The sequence below is a fragment of the Bubalus bubalis genome, chromosome 22 (genome assembly GCF_019923935.1).
Source record: "Bubalus bubalis isolate 160015118507 breed Murrah chromosome 22, NDDB_SH_1, whole genome shotgun sequence".
NCBI classification, from domain to species: domain Eukaryota; kingdom Metazoa; phylum Chordata; class Mammalia; order Artiodactyla; family Bovidae; genus Bubalus; species Bubalus bubalis.
The window spans coordinates 16,808,307-16,833,436 of NC_059178.1; the positions used below are offsets into that span (position 1 = coordinate 16,808,307).

Here is a 25,130-nt window from a genome sequence, read left to right on the forward strand (position 1 = left end):
TGGCAGTTATAGGTGGGAAGGCTTGATGATCCAAAACTCCAGTTCCTAATTCAGTGCTGTTTCCACAATGGTTTTCAATAATTGGTTGATCACAGAGTCCTTCCTTCAAGTAAAATTGTATGGAGTCCCAATATGGAAAACTAGTCAATAGAACACTCTTTCTAGTGAAGCTGGTCCAGGGCCCTAAATATACTGTTTATTTACATTGTGGCTCAGTGTAATATATATAAGGTACTTAGACTTGGCTTTGAGACAGTTGGTGGCATTCAGGGCAAGCAGAATATGCAATTTATGGTTGGCAATAACCTCAATCTAGTGGGAGGAAAACAGATCAAGCCTGAAATGGTGATGAACAGTATTAAAATAGTGACACGTACATGTTGAGCTTAGTGGTAGAAGTTCTGGATCCTCAGAGTGCAGCAGCTGTGATACTGATTGGCTGAGGGCGTTTCATGGAAAAGGTGGATTGAAAAGCAGGATGAGATGTTAATGAGTGAAGGAGAGAAAGAGCCTTTTTAGGGTGGAAAACGATATAGCTCCAGGGAGGGAAGGAGCCTTATTTTCTGTGGGACAGATCAGGAGGTTTGGTTCACAGAGTTAAAGGGGCTGCTGGGCCTTGGAAGGGAGTGAGTTAACCCTGGAAGTGGCACAGTGTCAGAGAAGTCCTTTAAGACCCATGTCTTTCATGAAACCCTCAAAGACTAGTTTATCTTATATCTGAACTTCATGTCCTGCAATAAGTGTTTCATGACTTTTCTCCTACTCTCGAGTGCATGTTCCTGAAGGGCAGAGCCGGCTTCCTCTTTTCTTGCTATCATCCTTACAGTTGACTATCTGCTGGGAGAGTTGACACTTGTACACTGAGCACCTGATGAACTTCACAGCGTCAGGTCCCTATAACTCACAGCATTGGGATCACAATTCCTCTCCTGGACTCCTGCTTAAGGAAGTCCTGAAGATTATTCTAATCACAACAGTCGGCCTAGCTTTGTGGTTGGGGAAATGTGATGCTAACAGAGAAGGAGAATTGGATTTCATAGCTTTTAAGTCTCTGACTTCTGGATTGTATGGAATGGGGGAAAGGACCTATTAGCCATTAATACTATGGAGACTATTGTGGGAGATACGCTAGTTTTAAACATGTTCACCAGTTCTTTGGCAATCCTTCCATCAAAAGTAGCTCTTGTTTGCAAATATTTTCTTCCAGTCTATAGGTTGTCTTTTTGTTTTATTTATGGTTTCCTTTGCTATGCAAAAGGCTTTAAGTTTGATTAAGTCTCATTTGTTTATTTTTGCTTTTATTCTATTGCCTTGGGAAACTGACCTAAGAAAATGGTATGATTTATGTCAGAGAATGTTTTGCCAACATTCTCTTCTAGGAATTTTATGGTGTCATGCCTTACATTTAAGTCTTTGGTCATTAAGCATTATTTACAATAGCCAAGACGTGGAAGCAACCTAAATGTCCGTTGACAGATGGGTGGGTAAAGGAGACATAGTATATGTAAATATGCATATACATATACATGTGTGTGTGTGTATACATACACACATACATGTACCATGTCTATATATGAATATTACTCAGCCATAAAAAGGAATGAATAAGGCCATTTGTAGCAACATGAATGAGTCCAGAGAATATTATACAAAGTGAAAAAAGTCAAAAAGAGAAAGACAAACACCATATAATACCATTCATATGTGGAATCTAAACTGTGATACAGATGAATTTATTTATGAAACGGGAACAGACTCAACAGACTCAACAAACAACCAGACTTGTGGTTGCCAAGGGGAGGGGAGGTGGAGGAGGGCTGGATTGGGAGTGTGAGATTAGCAGAGGCAAACCATTGTATAGAGAGTGAATACACAACAAGGTCTTACTGTTTAGCACAGGGAACTGTATTCAGTAGCCTGTAATACACCACAATAGGAAAGAAAACAAAGTGATTCAGGTATATATACACATGTATGTACACCAGAAATTAACACAACATTGCAAACAAACTATACTTCAATAAAAAATGAATTTTAAAAATGGTGATGCCTCATGGGCTGGCCTTTGTGACTTGCTTCTTATACATAGAAAGTGACAAGTGATACTGACTTTTGAAGCCAGCTCAGAAAAGGCAGTAGAGCTTCTGCCCAGCTCTCTGTAGCTTTGGACTTGCATGTTTGGAGCCCTGAGCCACCATGTGTTATCACCCCTATTTTTTATTTTCTGTATTTTAATGCTTTGCTAACACCAAAGGGACTGTCCCTCCAAAATTAGCTAATTCCTAGAGAGAGCAAGGACCTCACCTGGGAGCACATCCTTCTTATGCAAACTAGTTGATACAAATAGAGTCCACGTCCCCAGTCACCTCCTATATTGGACTTTCACATTCTGGGCCATTATTCATCTGCTCTGATCATCTCAGGGCCAGATACCAGACAACTAGGGATAGCTCACATGCCCATGAGCCTGACGAGATTATTTAAACTAGCCAGTCTTAAGCCTGCTTCCTCTGCTCCACCATTTCCTCCCATAGAAATGCAATAAAGGTTCTCACCTACATTCCACCCTACCCCACCCCCTAACTGACCCTGGTGCTTCCCCGTGTGGCTCTCTGTGGTGTAGTATGCCTCTTTCTCTTGGGATCTGTGAATTTACTAAACTGTCTTTTCAGTGGAAAGTGTCTCCTGATCCCACTATACCTCAATAACTATAAAACCTAGATTTTAAAAGACCATGCAATAAGTCTGGGTATACTGAAGCCACCATACCGGAGGGACCACATGTAGAGATGACACAGAGGAGGAAGGAGCTGCTCAAGGAGCCCCAGGTGATGTTGGAGCCTTTTTTAACCCCAGTGCTGGATATGTGTGGGATCCTGTGAGAAGACCCCTGCTCCAGCCATCTTCTGATTGCAACCTCATAGAAGACATCTAGCAAGAACTGCCACTGAATCCCTAGAACTGTGAGAGATAATTCTAATGAGTGACTTACTACTTTGTATCACTAAGTTTGGATAGTTTGTTACAGAGTCAAAGGTATCTGAAACAGGAGGGATGACCAAAGTCATGGTTCTGTTGATTTCATTTCTGTTCCCTCTGGCTGTCGAATCACTGTTCATACTTTTTAGAATCATTTAATTCCTGAAGTTTGAAATGCCTCTAATTCTAGCAAGATTCTGTAGACTGACCCTACCCGCCACCCCAGGGCAGTTAGTAATAGCCCTCTTGTATCGCTTGGTGCAATGCCTTAAAGAAAACATCTAAAATTATTTAGAAATATTTGTAGGGGCACCAGGATGAAATTCAGAGCTCAGCATGGCCAATCAGAAAAAAAGAAGAGGGGAGAAAATAAAAACGAGACAAACCAGGCTTTCAAAGAAAATTGAGGATCTGGAGAGCCTTCAAGTCTTTTGATTTATATTTAAACATTTCTCAAGATTGAAGTCTTGATTAGCCTAGTCCTCTTAAGTTCTGCCCCAGCCCTGATTTATGGGAAGGCCAAGCCGAAGCAAAATGAAAGCAAAATGAGATATTCTTTAAAATTACCTTGGAGCACTTGAAGGAGGGCACAAGTGCTAACGTGGAGATTAAAAAGGAAGTGATCAGATGGGCTTCTGAAACCCTTGATCTGCAGATGTCTGGAGTGTAGGGAGGGGGGCTTATGAGTGATGGGCTACAATCACTGCAGGTGAGACCCTTGCAGGATGCTTTGTTTGGTCTGGCTCCCCGTAGACTGAGCTCTCTCCATCAAAGAGTGGCTCTGAGAGCCCAGGCTGGCATTATGATTTGGTGACCCTTCCTTCATTAGCTGGAAGGGAGAAACTTCTAGCACAGAGAGAATGACAGATGTGCGAAGGGAGGAGATGGATTGGCTGTGGAATGTTAACAGTAGAAATCAAACCCACAGCAGCTCAGAGGCTGAATCACCTTTAGACCCAGGCAAGAGGAGGCTTTGATCCAGGCTCCCTACTCTACCCCTCTCCCAGCCACCTTCCACCTGGGCAAGAAACCTAGGGACCACAAAGACATGCTCACAGTAGCTGACTGTCTAGACTTCACCCTGGGTATCTAGGATCTGTAATTTCCTGACTAAATGGTTCCAAGCCCACTGCCAGGGGCTGCATGGGCTTCCTCTTTGGTTCATTCTTCTGAAAACAGACCAGGTGCTGTGTGTACCCCAAGACTTGAGGGTTGGACTGGTGGTGGCTATTTATAGGAGGAGGAGCTGGGACACATGGTCTGGCAAGTTCACATGCACGTGCACAAGGACCTTAAAATGTGGACAAAGCCCAGGGTGGAAAGAAGAAAGTGGTGTTGGCTAGACCCTGGACCCTATACCTTCCCAGGCTCTGGTACAGAAAACTGAGTATTCTAAATTCAAACTTGGTTTTCCAGGTTGATATAAAGATATATTTGGATGGAGGAGGAGGGGATACATTTAATTTGCACTTGTTATCTTGATTTATCACTCTTGCCTATGTAGCCATCTGGCATACATGGGCCTTCGTATGCACTCTTGCCCCAGCCTGCAAATGTTAGGAGAGGGCATGAGCAAAGGGCAGAGACAGAGCATGACTTTGGTCTGTTGCGTTGACCCCAGTGAGCTCGGCCTTTGACTAGCCTTCTCCCTTGAGGGTAGGATGGTATTTGTGTGATAGTATTGCTTTCAACTTTAATCTCTCTCACATGTCTTCTCAGCTCAAGAGTCAGCCATGGCTCCTCTCCTTTATGGGAAGAGCCCTGAAGATCTGTGGAACATTCTGGATTTAGTCTGCTGTCTTAAACCTACCTTCTACAACTATCCTTTTTGCCTCCATGGACCTTCTGTGTGCTAGTAAAAACTTAACTACTTCTCCCTACTCTCCTCTACCACACACACACACACACACACACACAGGTGAGCAGGTTCCTTGCTCTCAGTTTACTCACAACACCTTCTTTCTCAAATACCATTCCTCTTGTTCTTCATCCATTCAAATCCTACCCATTTTTAAAGATCTTGTTCAAGTTGAACTTCTTAAACTTTGTTTATCCATTAATTCTTTCATTGAATGACTCATCAGTAAGACCCTGGCATTTCTACATGCTCTTCAAAGTTTCTTAGTTATAGATTTTGTATCTGAAGCTGCATAGCATATTTCTCATGAGTGGGAACTCTCTGTTGGGTCACTTTCACATTCCACTCATTGGTCAACAGAGGATAATGATAAAGAGTTGATATGTGGCAAAGATCTATTGATTAAGTAATAAGCAGATTGATGGAGCAATCAGTTGGTTAGCCACAAACCTCCCTCCCACATAAAGGAATTTGCAAAGAGCTTGGATAGTCTGGCTTCCATTCTCTCCTTGCCATTTTTTTTTTTATCATTCTACTAGCTTATTTCTATTCCATTATGTATCTATCATAGATAGATCTATCCACTATGTATCTATCATGCTGGGATTTATTTCAACCTTTTGAACATATTGATATTTTGACTTGAAGTCTTAATGAGAATGATTCTTTATTACAAATTTGAGTTTTTATTTGCAATTTATAACAAATTACTCTCATAGACAAGCATATGTTGAAATAAATAGGCTCAGTAATTTATTATTTCTTATTATTTCCACATGACTTTGGTTTATATTTCTAACAGAATCCCTATTTCTATCTTTTTTTTTCTTTTAGGAAATATCTTATATAAAAACAGTTGTTCTTGAAAGGGTGACCCCTGGACCAGTACCATCATTATCACCTAGATCTTCTATTTGAGCAAGCCCTTCAGGTGATTTTTATGTATGCTAAAGTTTGAGAACCACTTTATTAGTTGACCCCTTCATGGATTACTTCCTTGTCATGGTGAAGGGACTTGCATAACTCAATGAAGCTCGGGCCATGCCTGGTAGGGCCACCCAAGATGGATGGGTCATAGTGGAGAGTTCTGATAAAATGTGGTCCAGTGGAGGAGGGAATGGCTATCCAATATTCTTCCCATGAGAACCCCATGAGCCGTATAAAAAGGCAAAAAGATATCACACTGAAAAATGAGCCCCCCCCCACTCCCAGGTCAGAAGGTGTTCAGTATGCCACAGAAGAAGAGTGGAGGAAAATTACTAATAGCTCCAGAAAGAATGAAGTGGAAACAACACTCAGTTGTGGATATATCTGGTGATGAAAGTAAAATCCAATGCTGTAAAGAACACTTTTGCATAGGAACCTGGAATGTTAGGTCCATAAATCAAGGTAAATTGGACTTGGTCAAGCAGGAGATGGCAAGAGTAAACATCAACATCTTAGGAATCAATGAACTAAAGGTGAATTTAATTCAGATGATCATTATATATACTACTGTGGACAAGAATCCCTTAGAAGAAATGGATACCACTCTAATGGCAGAAAGCAAAGAGGAACTAAATAGCCTCTTGACAAGGGGGAAAGAAGAAAGTGAAAAAGCTGGCTTAAAACTCAATATTAAAAAACTAAAGTCATGGCATCTGGTCCCATCACATCATGGCAAATAGAGGGGTAAAAGTTGGAAGCAATGACATATTTCCTCTTTGTGGGCTCTAAAATTGCTGCAGATGGTGACTGCAGCCATGAAATTAGAAGACAATTGCTTCTTGGAAGGAAAGCTATGGCAAATCTAGGCCGTGTATTGAAAAGCAAAAACATCACTTTGCTGACCAAGGTCTGTAGAGTCAAAGCTATGGTTTTTCCAGTAGTCATGTACAGATGTGAGAGTTGGACCATAAAGAAGGCAGAATGATAAAGAATTGATGCATTCAAAATGTGGTGCTGGAGAAGACTCTTGAGAATCCCTTGAACAGCAAGGAGATCAAACCAGTTGATCTTAAAGGAAATCAATCCTGAATACTCATTGGAAGGACTGATGCTAAAGCTGAAGCTCCAATATTTTGGCCACTTGATGTGAACAGCCAACTCATTGGAAAAAAACCCTGATGCTGGGAAGGATTGAAGGCAGAAAGAAAAGAGGGTGACAAAGGATGAGATGGCTGAATGGCATCACCAATTCAGTGAGCGTGAAGTTGGCAAACTCTGGGAGATGGTGAGGGATAGGGAGGCCTGACGTGCTGCAGTCCATGGGATCGCAAAGAGTTGGACACAACTTGGCGACTAGTTGAAAAAAAGCACTGAGCTGGCAGTGGAGACTCTGAATTTTGGCTCTGCCTCTTTTATTAAAAGCCTGTGTGACTCACTCTAAGTCTTAATTTCCTCATGCCAGCTTTTCTGTCTGTCTTAGTGTCTTTGGGGATAAAGATGGACTATTCTCATTTTAGTTTTTTGTACTGGCAACATGGTGAAAATAACAATGATATTTACTTCACAGGATTTTTAAAGATCAAATAGTTCATTGCATGCACACTCTTGCAGGATTCTTTCTAAAATCCCTAGAATTATCAAGGGAGCCCAGATTCTCAATATTCTACACTGGATTGCACAATCAAGGAACCTTGGTTTCTACCATATGTAGGTGTTACAGCCCACTGGGGAGTGCACACTCACTTGGCTGTATTGTGTATTTGAGGTGTTGGAATAAATGGTACATGTGATGGATAATAAGCTTAAAAGAGGAAGCAGCTTCTGAAAGTTGGCATGGTCACACAGAATGCTGCATATAAAATATGGGTTTTGAGTTGGGTCTTAAAGATAAGCTGTGGAGAGACAGATAATGGAGAAGGGCACTTTTGATTAGTCTGGTGCATGAATGCCAGGATTAAATATGCAAACTAAAATGGGGGGTGGAGATGGGGTCATCTACCAGTGATTGGGTCGATGTTGAGGGATGTTGTGGAAAGAAGTTTGAAAAAGATGTTGAGGCCAAGTATTGAGGGTCTTGATGATGGGAAAGGAATCTGGAAACTCTGAGTGAGAAAACTGGCAGAATAGGTCACTGGTCATATTTTAGATTTTTCTAGGATCAGTGGGATATTTGGTTGGTGATATATTGGGGACATCTTATCACATACTTTCAGGGAAGAAGACAGAGTCTGAGGACTGAACCCTTGAAGCTTGTCGTGGGAACTGCCTTGGCTAGCTCCATGGAATTGGCCTAAATACACATGTTAATTAATTCCCAATAGTTTTAAAGACTACCCTAACCACAGTTTCAGATACCCCAGAGGAAAGGGAGCAGGTTCTCAATCTTGGCTACATATTGGAATCACATGGGGGCTTTAAAAAAATCCATATCCAGACCGTATACCAGGGGAATTCCCTGATAGCCTATTGGTTTTGTTTCTGGGTTTTCATTGCTTTGGTCTGGTTGGGGAACTGAGATCCCGCAAGCCATGTGGCACAGCCAAAAAAAAGCACATGGATTCTACCTCAGAGATTTTGAGTTAACTTGTCCAGCTTGGGCCCATGCACTGTTATGTTTTAAAAGCTCCCCAAGTGGTTCTATTACAGATAGTATTCAACCACCCCAACAATTTGTGATATATTCTGCTCAACAAGGAAGTGTTTCTGTTGTTTCAGACATCAGTTGTCTCTGAGTTTTGGTGGCTCTTCAAATAATGGAGCAGATTGCCATGGTCTTGGCAGGCTGAGGAGTGTGGCAGACATGAGTGATCTTGGCTGGCATATTAAAAAATATGGACCCAGGAAAGAAAACAGAAGGTGCAGTGGAGCAGTGGAGAGGACTCTGAGTATAGGCATCTGACGACCTCCACATAATGCCCAACAAGGAGTCAGAAGCTACAGATCAGAACTGTAATTGTAAAAGTGTTGTCTAATTTCTCAGACTTTATATCTCTCACATGTTTACTTGTTTGTCCTCCTCTCTGTAGTCCCATAGAAACTGCCAGTAAATCTTTGGAATTGAAAATGGATGGCATGCCTGTTTTTAGGACTTGTAAGGAAAAATGGGAGACTTTGTGACATAACATCTTGAAGGAAGGAACCCCCAGCCCAGGCCTGGATATTGACAACTGTTAAAAAAGAACAGGGCTGCCAGGAAGAAAGCCAGTTGGGAGCAGAAGTCCTTTGTGGCTTCCTTGTGTTTAAAAGTGCAGCATACCCAATTCTCAGCACACAGAATTTATGAAGTAAATGACTGTCAAGTTGATATGTGTTCTAGTCCTGGCTTCTGTTCCTTCTGGATTGTGTATCCTTGAGTATGTTTTTCGTTCATAGGGCTCTGCTTCCTCCTCTGTAAAGAGGGGGTAGATCATATCCTAACACCCAGTCTTCAGGGCAAATGAACTAATGAACTTCAAGGAGTCTACGGTTGGAGCTTAAGGTGCTGTGTCTTTAATGACACCATTTCCCCAAGTCTCAAGTTTTAGCTTAAAATGTCATATACAATGTGCCTTCATTCATTCATCAAAATTTTATTGAGCACCTACTGTATGCATGGCCCTACTGTAGCACTTAGGACTCAGCAAAGAACAACAACAATAAAAAGACCCTGGTCTCCTGTTGTTTCTACTCTAGTGGAGAGACGCACGACAAACTCCTTAATTTATCTGTGTTTATTTAATATAGAAACAAGGAAACATTATTATCTGAGGTCACACAGTGCTCTAGGAGACCCAGGCCCCTGGTCTTCCATGGAATACACCAAAGGTTTCAGGAGAGTCTCCTGAGGATCGAGTGAAATGACGCAGTCACACTGTTTGCAGACTTCAACACCATGTAAATATGGCTACTTTTTTAAAAGTGTTTACTTACTTATTTGGATGTGCCGGGTCTTAGCTGCAGCAGGCAAACTCTTTGGTCTGGCATGTGGGATCTAGTTAACTAACCAGGGAATGAACTCAGAAGGGTGATTACTTTTTACAATAATTTTATTATTCCAAGTTACTAATGTACTGTGTGCTAGAAAACAGCAGATTCAGTGTTTGAAAGGTATGAATTCTCTAAACTGCTCTCTTAATCTCCTGTGACTCTCAGACCCCAGTATTTGGGGACATGCAGGCATGAATGGGGCTTCCTTGATGGCTCAATTAAAAAATCTGCCTGCCAGTACAGGAGATGCAGGTTTGATTCCTGGGTCAGGAAGATCTGGAAAAGGACATGGCAACCACTCCAGTATTCTTGGGCAGAAGAGCCTGGCATGCAGACTATAGTCCGTGGGGTCACAAAAGAATCAGATATGACTTGGCAAGTAAGCACCTACAACAGGGCATGGGTGGTCTGAGAGTAGGAAGTGGTCCAGGCGATCTGGTTTGAGAGATGAGAGGAAGAACCTCTGCCATGGTGCTTTAAGGTCCACTATTTAGGTTAGGGGTTAACTACATATTCCAAGAAAAACTTCATTTCAAGGTGAGGGTGAAGTGAGAGTCTGGGGAGATTGCAGATGGGTTTTCAAGAACATGTAAGATGTTATGGAATTTTCGAGCCAAAAGGCAGCCCAGAGTGGTTAAGTGACAAGTTCAAGATCATACAGCCAACAGAGGTGTTGCTGGGACAAGAACAGAGTGCCGAGCTCTATGTAGACTTCCTCGCTATTAAGAGGTGCTAACCACATACCAGCCTAGATCAGTCGCTCACCAGCTGGTTCCCCTCAATGGCACACACTTGCTATACGTTGAAAAGTATTTTGTTCCTGCATATCTGGAACAAATTGATAGAGTTCCAATTCTTTCTTCATTCTTGACATCACTATAATTTAGCACAGAAAAAAAGATGAGAAAGAATCCAATAGTGTTGCAGTTTTAAAGGCCAATGCATGGCTTTTAGTCCAACTCTTTTGATTAAGAGGAGAGGTGGGTGGGCTTCAAACTGAAGCCTGAGGAAGGCACATGAAACTCAAGGTCACACAGCTGGCCAGCTGGTGGCTGGGATGGGAACCCAGGGTTCCTGACTGCCTCTCCAGGGCTCTTTCTCCCACTGTCACTGAGAGCGGATAAGTGCGTTGGAGCAGTACTCTTGGCAGACATTATTTAATGAGCCAAATTATTTTACCATAATGGCATGAGCATTTCACAGTAAATCAGGTCTATTGTCATTACCGCATACCTAATTACCCACATTTAGCCAGCCAAGGTAAACTTTCCTCTTGAAATCCCTATTTCATAAAATATTGATTTCCCAGATATATTGTGATGTGGCTAACACTGGCCAGGGATGAGATATGAAGTCTAGAATAAATATACTTTGAATTGCTTTTTAGAGCATTTGATTCCTAAATCTTGAATTTGAGTTTGTAAGGAAGAAGCTCAAGGTGGATTCTGAAGGGATAGGGAAGTATAGAATTAGTATATTAATCATTGAGACTAGAGCAGAGGTTGGTTCAAGGCTTAGAGGTGATGTTTATTTCAAACTGAGAGGCATTTGAGAGCATTTGCTGGCTACTGGCAAGGAACAAGTGGAGAGGGAGGTATACACACAGGAGAAGAGAAGGGTGGATCATTGGGAGTAGGGCCCTTGAGCACTGGGGGGTGAACTGGAGAGGGACAGGAGAAGGGTACCACATTTTCTCAGACTGGAGGTAAGAGTGTGTGAAGATAGAAGACTGAAAATGTGTGTTGAGAGACAGTCGGGATGGGGACAGGGGGTCATGAGGGATGCATTTGAAGCCTGATGCCCTCCTGACTAATGAAATGTTGGAAGTGCATTTAGGTTAGAATAAGTGCCTAAGTTTTATGGGAACTGGGGGAGGTGAACATTTCTTCCCACTCCCATCAACCTAATTAAAATCCTACTCAAACTCCTGGAAGTGCCCCAGACCACGCCAACTTATGATAATTCTTCACTGCATCTGGCATTTACCACCATTTCTATAACATTTAGAATATGACCATGCCCAGCCCTTTATTACTCTCCTCTCATCCAAGACCTCCGCTTCACGTGTCTCTGTACCAGTCAGGGTGGGTTAGGCCATGATGCAGTGACAGCCCCCAAGTCTCTGGGGATTAAAACAACCAGGCTTATTTCTTCCTCATGTTAAATGTCTGATGTGGTCTATGTGGGGTGAGGGGGTGGGCTCTGCTTAACATTGTTCTTCAGAGACTCAGGGTGCTAAAGGAGCTGACTTCTTGAAGTAGCTGGTCCTCATGCCAAAGATGAGAGAGTTTTTGAGATCTTGCCTCAGCAGCTAGATGTTCTGGCTTGGAAGTGACATGACACTTTTGCTCACAACTCAGTGGCTGGAGCTCTACCCTCCACAGTGAGCAGGAAGTATAATCCTACACCTTGATGGGACAGGACCATGAATATTAACCAGCAGTTCTAACAGCCACCCTATTCCTCCAGCCACATAGCATGCTCTCTGAAGGCAAAGCCATGCTGGGCTCCTGCCGTGTTGGGCAGCCACAGCACCAGGCACGAGACAGTGGTATGCCAGCTGCACCCACAGAACTCACCACCCACACAGTCCCACAGCCACAGGCCACAAAAAGCAGGAGACAGACAAATTAGGAATGGGTGGGGCATGGCCCTGTTGGGAGTGCGGATGCAAGGGAAGGAACTTGGGGATGTGAGGAACAAGCAGTAAGAGAAAAGAGGCTGCCCTTCGGTACCAATTCTGCCTTTGTGAGAGGTCTCGTCACCACTGCCTTTCAGGAGCAGGAGCCGGGCATTGCCTGAGGGTCTGACTGAGGGGATGAGGACAGCTGCTTAACTGCAGTAATTGAGCGTCAAGATACTGGAAGGACCAGTCTGGGGCAAGCCCTGTGATTTTGAGGGGCAGGTTTTGAGAAAGCATAGCTGCCCTTCTGCACGTCCTCACTGTTCTCTCCTAAAGACCCTGATGTGTGTTTGTTATTCATGAATTATTTGTGCTTGCCTAGTTTATTTATTTATTTTTTTATTATTAACATTTTTTTTTTTTTAAACAGATCTCCTCTTGAAGTAACTGGCCACTTTGACTTTGAACCCAGCAACTCTCCAATGAAATGGCTGGCAAAGGCGGAGGCCCAGAAGGTGGGCAGCTTGCTCAGGGTAGGGCAGCGAAAGCCCAGGGGTCCCACCTCCCCGCATGCCCTGCGTCTGCACAATTGCCCAGCAAAACCCCAGACAGCTCAGGTTTTTTAAAAGTAGAGTGGAAATAAGCTCAAGTTTCTGGATGTAAGGGACACTCTGACCCCTGCCCAAGTTTTCAGGCATCCTAGGTTTTGAATAAAACAGAGAAGCTGCCCTCTACTCAAGGACAACCCTTCAAAACCAGCAGAGAGATCTGGGCGCTCCAGCCAGCTTGCTCTCTGTCAGTCAGGGTCCCTTTAAGATGCAAGAACTTGGAGGTAGGGAGGTCAAATGCAGGCCAGTGGAAGTTTCCACACTCCGTGTGTCCCAGCCAGCTTCTCTGTCTATCTCTGCTGGGAAGGGTGGGCCCTGTTCCCACAGGCCTGAGATTTATGACTTCAGTCTGGGAGGGGGCGTTGGTCTTTATTTCTTGGCGTGAACAATGGTAAACAGAGTTATGAAGAAAGTTTGGAACTGGTATCCTTCAGCCTGTGTCAGGCTAATTCTCTGGTTCTTTCTCTCCTTGTGAGTTGTGTGCACACACACATGGTGTGCACATATGCCAGCTGTAAAGTGAGATAGAGCAATAGTGTAGTTGGCCTCTAGATCTTGTCAAATATGCACCCCAAGCTAATCACCAGACTTCCATCGACCACTAAAGGCTGCAACTTTAGTGTCACTTGAAAATGCCTTGGAAGTACACACACACACACACATTCTGAAAACCTTTCACCTTGCTCCTTTGCCCTCTCCAGCACCTCTCATAAGCCTGACCTGTGCAAAGCTGGAGGTATTCTCAGCCTGCCTAGTCCTGCAGTTATCTGATGATGGAGATACAATTTCCTGTCCCTGAGATTTTTCCTTTAATACACTGAAATATTATGATGCAAAAGCTACAAGTATTGAAGGTTCATGTGGGGATTAAACAAGAGTAAGAAGTCAGTACCTGACTGGCTAGAGCCTTAATTGTTGGGGCAGGGACAGTCACGGGAAGGACCTCTGGCCAAGTCAGGGAGGCAGTGATGTGGACCTGTGTTGTGTGTGCGAGAAAGATGACAGCAGAGAGAAGGCTGCCATCAGATTTCTATTTAGACAGGTTTTATATAGTCTCAGGTTTTACAAGATTTGGTCAAGGTTCTGAGCTTACAAGAGCACTATCCCACTCTTATCCATTATAGGTAGTAGATCATAGTGGTGAAGACACAGGCTCTGAAAGCAGACTCTCTGAATTGCAGTCCTGGCCCTGCCACTTCTACCTGTGTGGCTTAGGCAAATGTCTTCATTCTCTAAGCCTCAGTTTCCTTGCCTATGAAACGGGCATGATGAGAAAATTGTCATTATAGAACTGAGACAGCTGAATGCCTAGCACAGGGCTGGCAATCTGAAGTTACTATTAGTTCCTGATTTTCAACCTGAACTGATATTGGAGTTATTCCACATTCTCATTTCCTCACCTGAAAGCATACATAAACCACCTAGAGTTCTTCCTTCTGAGACAGAAATGACCCCTGTCTCCTTTGTTTCCTTAAGGAAGCAGTGTGCAAGCACCACTACTCTGCCCCTGAAGCAAGAGGCACATCCCCCTGCACTGACCTCCCCACCTGCACCCAGCGTCTGTAGAGTAAGAGGGCAGAGCGGCCGTGACCCGCACGAGAAGGCAGGAGGTCAGCAGACTCGCCTGCATCTTTCTGTGGGGGGATGGCTGCTCTCCGTGGAGAAGCAGGTCAGGGTACACTGGTCCAGCCCTGGAGAGGAGCCAGGCTGGTGTGTGGTGTGGAGGAAAGCATCTTGGACGTGGTTTTTAAAGGCCTGAAGTGGCTCTGTGTCCTACCTCTGACCAACTGCGGAGGCAGGGCCTGGCTGTCTCAGGGCCTCAGGGCCCCCTCATGTGACAGACGGAGGTCCACCATCACGCCAGGCCGATCTCCCTGCAGACTTCATGCTTGTCCCTTACCACCCTCCTTGCACATGCTCTAAATGGGCACATGATGTGAGCCCAAGCATACAAGATCACAGAGGCACATGGTACACACACACACACACACACACACACACCCCCCTACACTCCTCTTCAGCGTCTGACTCATACTCAGGTTAAGTTTCACCTCCTGCCTTCCTGGGCTCCCGCCACACCCACACCCTGACCACTTGCTGGTCTGCATCTCAGTGACAGCTCTGCATAAAGTCCCTTAAGTTTCCTTGTCCTGTCTGGGTTGTGTGAAGTCCTGTGCTGTTTTTACATCTCCAGATGCATAGTTAATTCAAGGTCCTCTCCCCAGATCTGCCATAGTGGGCAGAAGTAAATTTCTGTGGGGCTAATAACACTTAAACCTCTGGCCCTCCATCAGCACAGTGTGTTCACACGGTCATACATTTTCATAAAGTTGACTGTAATCTGTTAATACCACTGTTTCTTTCCCCTCTGATTTGCCCGTCATACGGTACTATCCTCATTTTGGAGGCATCAGAGTGGCCCCTTTGGACACTAGCTAAGGGACAGCTGAATTGGGGGTGTGTTGGTTTGGGTTTACTGGGACATATTTACATGGTGTTTAGTCGATTTTCTTGTAAATCACATGTTGCTAGCTGTCACCGTCGGGAGAAGGCTTCTAGGAACACCCTGCTGGTCTGTGCAGCAGACTCTGTGTGGGGCCACAAAGGGGCACCTGAGTGAGTGTGCCCTCGGGTGCCGGGTCCTAGAAATGCACGCGGAATGGGTCAGTGTGATTCGTGCAAAGCCCGAAGCTGGTGGATGGGGGTCCTCCAGTCGTCAGGTCTTGGAGCAGAGGATTCTCTTCCCATCACCGCCTCCTCAGAATGAAAGCTCTCTTTTGTCAGGATTATATTCAATCATGCAAAGTAATACAATCATAAATGCACTACTCATTTTGTTTCTTTTTGATGGGAATTACTGACATGGAATTTATCAGACTCCTCGTGTTTAAATGCCTTGCTGATTTGACAGGAAATACTGACATTGACGGAGATAACATAAAACTCATTATGCGCCACTACAATGAGGACATCGATGACAATCTGGTTACTAAGTTTCATAAATTCACAGAATATTTTAGATTTGTTGCTAAAAAAGAGAAGTTGAAATGCCCTGAAATCTCGTAGCTCATGTATGAAAGACACTTGACAGCGGTTTTCCCAAAGTTGATAACCATTCTGGAGATTCACACGGCATTACCAGTGACAAATTGTGAGACGGAAAGAAACCTTTTTAAACTGTGAATAATAAAATGCAAAATCGGATCAACTCGTTAGAGGAGAGATTGAATTACCTTTGTATTCCTCTATAAAAATGAGATGGAAAAATGATGCTCATTTAAAGAGACGATCAAAGAGTTTGTCGCTAAAAAAAATGTAGCAAGAAACGTATTACAGATGAGGGTCGGCTCTTTTAGATTCTGTGATGCCTGTAGAATTTGTCAGCTTTTACAAGTTTTTAATTTGTTGTGATGGCCCTTCTCCTTATAAATATAATTTCACTTTCAAGCAGAATTTGTATTTGGAATTTTGAATTCTTTTTCCTCAAGCTGTTCCCCAAATTGTAAACGCTGCTGGCCCCACCTCGCTGGGTCTGTCCTGCGTACCCCTAGGCCCTGGCTAGGAGCTGCCTCTGGCAGCTGTTCCCAGGCCGGTGGCTGCCAGCAGGGGGTCTGGACGTGAGACAGAGTCTGGGTGGCTCTGACCAGGGCACCCACTGTGAGCCAGCGGGGAACCCGAGCCTGGCTGACATCACACATCCTTGGAGACCACCTAACTCTAGTTCTAAAAGGGGCAAAAGTGGTGTCATGCCGTCTGTGAGGGCCCAAACCTTTCCACCGACAGTCTCGTCAGGGCCTGCCTGGGCCCTGCCAGCCCCCCCTGCGTTTCCTTTTAATAAAATTTAATGTTTTCATTTTCAAAGACCTAGAAAATCCAAACACTTTTTAAAAGCCCCAAGGAACTATAAAAATTAATAGCACAGGGATAATTTCTTTTTCAGTGGCGACTCAATTAAACCTGCCAAAGTCAGACAGTGTGATTTAAACGCACCACTTGCAGAGGGACCCGCGCGGAGCAGGCAAACATGGAATGAAACAATAATATTTACCAATTACTCTTCTGGATGTTTCCCACCCGGCCCCTTCCCTCCGGGGAGAATTTTTTCCTTCCCTCCCTCCTCTCGAGGGCCCAGAGGTCAGCATCCCTAATTGTTTTCTCCTTGAATGGTCACATTGCTATCAACAAGTGACTGAACTTCTTCCCTGCTCAGAGTAATGGAAAAATACCACCCGGGCTGGCTGCCCAGGGCAACAGGCCACGTGGACTCCATCTCGCAAGTGGGACTGAGTTCAGCGCTGAAAATGAAAGAACGGCTCCCCGCTCATCTCCATCAGGCGCTCCAGCCAGACCAGACATCTCACATTCCACACTTAGTCCTGCCCCAGGGCACTTGCTCCGACAGTTCCCTTGCCAGGAATGCCCTCTCCTGTTCATGAACACTTTACCCCTGAGAACTTCCATCTTATGTTTTCTTTGAGGCCCTGATCAAGTTCTTTTAAGAAAGTTTTCCTGAGAAAATCCATATCTGTAGATTTTCCCCTTAATCTCACTGCCTTCAGTTCCTCTGTATTGAGTCAACTGCACATTCTCTCTTAATTGCATATGGGCTGCCTGGGCCCATCCTAGAGTTTTTAACACACAGGCTCTAACAGGCTTATCCCTGCTTGCAGACTGTAAGCCCCTCCAAGGCAGGAACTCGTCTGCATGCACCCTTTGTGTTACGCATTGTATTTAGTTTGGTGTTCTTTGTGGGACAGAGGCTTTATAATCACATTTGGACTGGAATAGTCTCAGGGTTTTCTCTACAACAGGATAATGAACTGTGTGCCTCTGGAAATAGGATTTCAATGCAGCTTTGTTTGAATAGAAAAAATAAAAAATGTAATAATAAATAACAAAAAAATCTAAGCAAAATATTCATTAATGGAGTATGGGTAAGAATATGGAATATGATGACATGCTTCAGAGCAGTTAATGAAAATGGAGTTGAATGATCAATATGTATAGATTCGCAGAACAGAAATGTTGAGTGAAACAGGCAAACTGTAAGACAATATGTTGGTTAAGATATAACTTATATAGATTCAATGCCCCATAAGCCAATATTACATAGCATTTTATGGATCCATGTGAATATATCCATGTGTGAACATAGCAATGAGAAAGAAATACATACAAATCTTGCCATTGCTTGCCTCTGAAGAGGGAGAGGAGAGAACGGGGAATGAGATCCCAGACTTTTTAATTCCTTCTAGGTAATTTTTCTTCTCATGATGATAATCTGAAGCAAATAAGAAAATGTTGCTGCTGCTGCTGCTGCTAAGTCGCTTCAGTGGTGTCCGACTCTGTGCGACCCCAGAGACGGCAGCCCACCAGCCTCCTCTGTCCCTGGGATTCTCCAGGCAAGAACACTGGAGTGGGTTGCCATTTCCTTCTCCAAAGCATGAAAGCGAAAAGTGAAAGTGAAGTTGCTCAGTCGTGTCTGACTTTTAGCGACCCCATGGACTGCAGCCCACCAGGCTCCTCCGTCCATGGGATTCTCTAGGCAAGAGTACTGGAGTGGGGTGCCATTGCCTTCTCCGAAGAAAATGTTAACACTTGCTAATTTGGCTTGGTGAATACATGACTGTGAGGTAGAGACTGGAAAGATGTTCCCTCTGTGGGCCGCTCTTCATCCCCACCCAGACCTGGACACTGTTTCCCAGCCTCCTTGGCAGTGAGTGGTAGCCACATGACCTCTGTCTGGCCCGAGCACGTGGGCTGCGGCGACAGACACCACTTCTTGTCCTGGCCCCTGGAGCACCTGGGCTGGGTCAGCAGCAAACTGGTCATTGACTTTGCTGTGATCTCCCTAAGGGTCTTCTCCAAACCCTGCTGGGCTGCAGGGAACAAGAGGGTAGGGGGGGAAGACGATCACTGAGCCAAGTCTGGGGTCTTCTGTGGCTTGCAAGAGGAGTGTGATCTCTGATTGCTGGCTGGGCTTCCAAACAGGCGGTCTACCCTTTGTTTCATCTTGCCTGGCCTCTTCACTGTCCCCAAAATGCACCTCAGTCATTCCTGACCTGCTCTGCATCCAGATTTCCCCTACGGCGCTCTGAACCTTAAATGCCTTCTGCCTCGCCCGGGCCTTGTTTGTGATTCATGTGTCCCCTTCCCTTGCCCCTCCAGTCCGAGAACTCCTAGCCGTACTGCCTGTTTGGCTGGACTGCAAACTGCCCTGTGCTGTTGCTTCTGTCTTAGTGACCAGAAGGATGTCTTATCTTTGTATAGCTCTGTCAGGGAAGGACCTCGGTGGACTGGATCTGAGCTGAGCAAGGAGACGAGAATCCCGGGGCCTCATCTGGTGTCTTCTGCAAGTCTCATGGGCCTATGTCACATTGTTCAGAATTTCCAGGGTTGGTGTAAAAGAGTTCCTTCCCCGAGAGGGGTAGGGACAAGCAGGACTTGAGGAAGAGAGAGCAAAGCATGCAGCTGGGCCAGGACTCTGAACCTGGAGGCTGAGGTTCACTCGCATTTCAGAGAAGATCAAGGCTAACTCCAGCCTGGGTTTCCTAACACTGGCTCCTCTGCAGGGACCTTGGATCAGATCCCATAGAATGCAAGGGTATTGTTTCAGAGGCAGCCAGGAAGGTGAGGAGACACCCACATCCTAGTCCTCAGCCAGTCCTAGGAGAGGAAAAGGTCCAGGAAGGAGCAAGGGAGCCGGTGTCTGGGAAGGAGAGGCAACTGGGGTAAGCCCTGAGGTTTACCGGGAAAGGCAGGAGGGGTGGGGGAGCCCAGGCTAGAGAGGAGGTCTGGGTAGAGGGCATGGGGTCATCGTCTGTGGGGTGGCAATGGCAAGTCAGTTGTTTTTTTTTTTTTACCTTTTATTTTTTGGACAAAACATTTAACTTTCCTGAGTCTCGGAATCCTTACTTTTAGAAAAAGGATGACATGACTCTGCTGGCTGCTGAGATGTAAACAAGTGAAATATGTGAAAGTGTTTATCAACCCCAAGTGCCATACAAATAAGTGCCATCAGTGTGGCAACGTGACGGATACCAGACCAACACGGGCCAGTCTGAATGGACAGGCAAATGACAAGTGAGCAAGTGAACCGAGAGGGGCATGGCTCACAGGTGGCCCAGAGACCCAGGGTGTGGACACGTGGGCAGAGGCAGTATCTAGGCACCGATGGTTCAAGCACCCCCACCAGAGTCCAGGATTGAGTCACTCCGCAGAGGACATGGGAAACAGAGCAGCCCCTCCGATGTTAGTAATCTGATCAAATGGCACAGAGCACCAAAACCACATGTTTGGAAGACAGTGAGCAAACATAAAGCTAACTTGGGAAGACCCTGAATCAAATCTGGGATGGAAATGCTTGGAGGAGAACGTAAGGTCCAGACACGTTTGTACCATAGAGCTTTGTCTTTCTGGGATGCCCAACTTCCTACTTGCCTGGGAAATAAAATCTGAACATCCGGATCGGACCCTGGGGCCTTCCACAAACTAGCCAGAAGATCTTTCTGGTGTTCCTCCCACTTTGGCTGCCTTGCACAGACCTCCTCTCTGCTGAGTGGAGCTAAGCACACCAACCCACTTTAATATGCTAATTTCTCTTTCTAGTCTGCTCTGTCTCATCATCAGCGCCCCCCTCCCCCCTCACCGACCCCCTGCATCCTATCTTCTTCTCCTGCACCTTTTGCTCTGCATCACTTTCCCATTCCTAACCTTTGGAATGCTCACTGCCTTCACCTCCACCTGACTCAACAGTCCTTGTCTAGCATCGTGGCTGAGTATCTCATCTCATCTTTTATGTTGTCTGTTCTCTGAAGGCGTTGATTACTTTAGGTTATAATTTCATGCCTTTTCATCTACCTAGTACAGTGCTGGGCACATAGTGAAACCAAAAAGATTTGATGACTGGTTGGGAAGATAGAATCCTTAGTGACCAAATAATCCCATGTCCCTTGGTGTCTGTGACCAAATGGACACTTGTCAGGAATTAGGATTTTAATTCTCTCCAAGGTGCAAGCATAAACAGGTGACCATTACCTGGCTTCAGCTCCCACCTCCATGTCCCTGCTCCCCCCACCCCAGTGAGGCTAGACCCATTACTGGTCCCCACATAACATGTGTGACCCTGCCGTGGGGATACTGCCATTGTGGTTTGTTCTCTACTCCTCACCTCTCAATTCCTAAGCACCTTCTGCTCCTAAGAAGCAAGCTCACGGCCCAGGGTGGTTGCCCTGCGGCTGTCTTCCTTAGCATCGTTCCTTTTTCATTTCCACCTTCTCTGCATTGTACCTGATATTGGAGTTCCTGCAGTTCCACTGACGTGGGGTGGGGTAAGCCAGATTCACAGATTAATACCATCCTAGGAAGTGGCTGGAAAGGACAGTAAGAGATGGGGCAGAAAGGTAGTATGTGGGCCAGGAGTGAGAATTGTCCATATTGACAAAGTATTCATACCCAAAGTGTTTCTGGCCCACCACCTTGTGCTGGGCCAGGGACAGTCAGATTGGCTTATGCCTGCGTCACTCTCGGAAATAGCCAAATCCTCAGATGCAAGGTGAATATACTCTTTTACAGATGACTAAGGGTTGTGGGGAGGGCATCCTCATGGGTATAGCCATGTGAGTCTAGGGATGGTCTCATCTATATGTCTTATCTGCTTCAGAAGTGTAAATAGTCATTCAGTTGTGTCCAACTCTCTGCAACTCCATGGACTGTAGCCTACCAGGCTTCTCTGTCCATGGGATTTTCCAGGCAAGAGTACTGGAGTGGGTTTCCATTTCCTTCTCCAGGGGATCTTCCCAACCCAGGGATCAAACCCAGGTCTCCTGCATTGCAGGCAGACACTTTATCCTCTGAACCACCGGGGAAGCCCTGAATAGTCTCTGCAGCTGCCTGAATAGTCTCTAGGCAAGAGTAATTCAGTGGGCAAGAAACGATGCCTAGGCTCCTGGTGCTTCAAAGAGAGGAAGCTCACCAGAAAAAACAGGCAAAAGTAGGAGAGGAAGCCACACTGAGGGGATGCTTACCCACAGACCTCAGGGCCAATACATGGAGCCTTTGACATGTCTTATGGAGGCAAGAACTTCTCATCGCTATAATTCAAGCCCATAGAAGCTGGGAATTGAGGCCTTGCAAGAAACTGTGTTGGGAACATTTTGGTGGGAAGATAGGAGAGTGTGAGTCAAACCCAGCTGCTCCACGCTATTTCCAAATACCTGTTCCTTAGGAAGTTCAGGTGTGCATAGCTTTAGTACTGGAACTGACGGCATGAGAGGGCTGGCAGGAAAGTAGATGCAAACTCAGACGTGTAAACAAGGCTCAGCAGCTTGCCTGACTGTGCACCCCCTTTTTAAGAGACACTGGCACAGGGAGCATCCAGGTCGGGGTGGCAGGAACTATTAGGGAAGGGAAATGGGAAGCATGGGGATATGATGACAGAGGGTGAGAGGGGTGGAGGGCACAGCATGTCTGACATGTCACGGATGTGATGTGACATGTGATATGTCACAGATGTGATGAACTGTCGTCTGGGTGAGGGGTTCACCTTTTGTGGGTAGTACTTCTGCTAGGGCAGAACTGGGAATTTAGAGGATGTGGGTTTTTCAACAGGAGCTGAACTCGAGGGAAAGTCCTGCCTGCACCAGGAGTGCCTGCTCTTTTCGGAACACTTATTATGCACAGGGCCTGATGCTATATTTCTTATAGCAGAAAACTGGCTGCCCTCAGGTCTGCAGCCAGACATTATTTGGGGGTTTATTTGGAACATATGGGGAATGATTTCTTTGATAAAAGTATTTTAAAGAATTCTCATATGCTTAAAATTTTATACTTAATATTGGCAAAAAGCATGTAGGAATGCATGCTTTGAGGACTGCGAAAGTGATGCAAACATCACCCTCTACGGGTGCTAAATGTGAGTGGTTGACTCAAGCAAAAATAACTGCCTATGTCATTTTTGACCTGTGCATTCATCTCATTCTGATTGTGACCACACACAGTTTGCCTATAAGCTCACAAGTAAATAAATATAAGTTGTATTGCATAAATTAGAGAAGGAAATGGCAACCTACTCCAATATTCTTCCTGGGAGAATCCCATGGACAGAGGAGCCTGGTGGTCTACAGTCCACAGAGTCACAAAGAATGGGACACGACTGAAGCACCTTAGCATGCATGCGTTGCATAAATAGAAATATAACATTCCAAATAGCAAGAAAACAACACATATTATCTCATTTATTCCCCACATTAATCCCATGAAGGAGGTACTGTTATCTTCATTTTACAGGAAAGGAAACCAAGACATAGAAAGATTAAGTAAAGTGGTCAAGGTCACTTTGCTGGTAGATGGCTGAGGCAGCACTTGGGCTGTGGTTGCTGGAGGCATCTGATCAGGAGGTGTAGGGTGACTTAGGGACAATAAGGGGAGTTTCTGACTTAGGGGTAGAGACGAATAGGTTTTCTTTCACCTCTCCAGGTCTATAGTCTGGCCTCTGGGGTTTTTAGGCAAACGCTGAAACAGATGCTAAGTTGGGCCATGCCCTTCCACATGCCTGCACAAGGCCAAAGATGCAACATTGAGCAGGCAGGGAAACAGGCACCAAGATCAGGAAGGTTAAGTTTGTTTCTATCTCCCTGACTCCTGTTTTATCTGCAATATGTCCTACTTTAGTTCCTGGGAACCTGAGCGGCTGATCTGTCTTAACGAAGGAACATGCAACAGCCCAATGGAGAAGATGGGAGTTGGGGGCCTCAAATCCCCCTACTCAGAGTTTCTCAACCTTTTTTGATCCTCAATAAAATAAACCCCCCTCTTTCTCTGGAAGATCTAGAGATGCTCTGATTTCTGGTGGGATGGTAAGTGCCCATTTGAATTCTAAGGTCAGTTTATGAATCCTCACCAGCCAGGAAGATTCAGTTGAGCTTTTATTTCTGTGAATTATATTAAAGAAGTCTCTTGTATTAGGAGCAGACTCTTTAGTTTTCCAAAAATAAAACTATATTTTACAATTGAATGTTTTTTTCTCAACCACAAATGTTACCTTCTTCCCTCTCCATAGGATTTGTTGTACCCCTTGGAAGGACCTTTTGTCCTCTCCTCCTGCCCTCACGTGGAAAATCACTGGTCTAGGGTAACCCTTAGAGCTGAAGGTCATAGTCACAAAATTTTGTGGTCATAGTCACAAATGTCTTATTCAACCCATTCGTTCGGTTATAGTCAACAAATATTTATTGAGCAACTACTATGTGCCTGAGATCTGAAAGGCACAAGGTACACCTGCATTTTCAAACACGTCTCAGGAAAGGGAACCCCTTGACCAAAGGACTGAATGTTTAGTGGTAGAATTTGGTACTGGTGGAATTTTCCAGATGCCAGTAAGATCTCACACCATAGGCAAATGTCTGCTCAGTCAATGCAGAGGGGGCCAGTCCTGTGTGGATACCCAGCTTAGAAGTTGAAAAAAATGAGGAGGACTAGAGACTGCACCCTAAACTCACAGTGCCTCCCTGCCTCCCCTTCTTGTCAACACCCTCTTCTCCTTGGATTCGGTCTTATACCCTGCCTGCTGTTTTCTTTGTTGTCTTTTCATCCTCACCAAGTTGGGGAGAAGGGCACCCCCTCCCCCTTATTTCCTCCCATCACCCCCACCCCATCCTTCCCAGCACAAGGTTCCATTCTTCATTAATGCTCTTTTAAAGCTAGCACGGAGCTGTTTTCCAGATGTGGCCATGCGCAGACAGTAATTGTGCTCTGTGATCCCTTCCAGCTGCTCCCATTGCTTGCCAATACACCGCCCCACCCCCGCCTTGCAGCCCCAGGAGTCCAAGTTTGGGGGCTGCAAATTAGGGCAAACATTGTAAAATGATCATGTGCTATACACGGCCTTCCTCGCAAGAGTTATGGACTTTATAACGGAGCTAATTGGCATTAGGTCTTGCCTGAAAGGTCAACAGAGTGGCAGAGAAACAGGATCTTTGTAAATTGATCCGCTGGTCCCCGCCTCCACCCCCCCCCCCCCAACTCCTTTCCCGTTTTGAAATATGGCCTACCTGCCCTGTGGAATTGCTGACTCTTGTAAATTACTGCTTTGACTGTACAGGACTGTGACACATTGTTTCACATCACGTGGAAGGCAGTGGGGATGTTGAAGGGGTGCATAATTATACCC

General features: G+C 45.1%; 1 long non-coding RNA gene across 6 annotated transcripts in view; it reads left to right on the forward strand.

Annotated features, from left to right (window-relative positions):
* The window catches only part of LOC102389080, a 30,514-nt gene extending 5,721 nt beyond the window's left edge, over nucleotides 1-24,793 (forward strand). For 2 of the 6 annotated variants that reach the window (XR_006547620.2, XR_003105992.3), the window contains exon 3: nucleotides 5,672-6,213. This is a non-coding gene — a long non-coding RNA (uncharacterized LOC102389080). Of the gene's footprint in view, nucleotides 1-5,671; nucleotides 6,214-9,487; nucleotides 9,638-12,783; nucleotides 18,190-23,632 lie in introns of those variants that run through there. The other 4 variants (XR_006547622.2, XR_006547621.2, XR_006547624.2 and 1 more) reach the window with 4 other exon arrangements.
* Nucleotides 24,794-25,130: the final 337 nt, after the last annotated feature.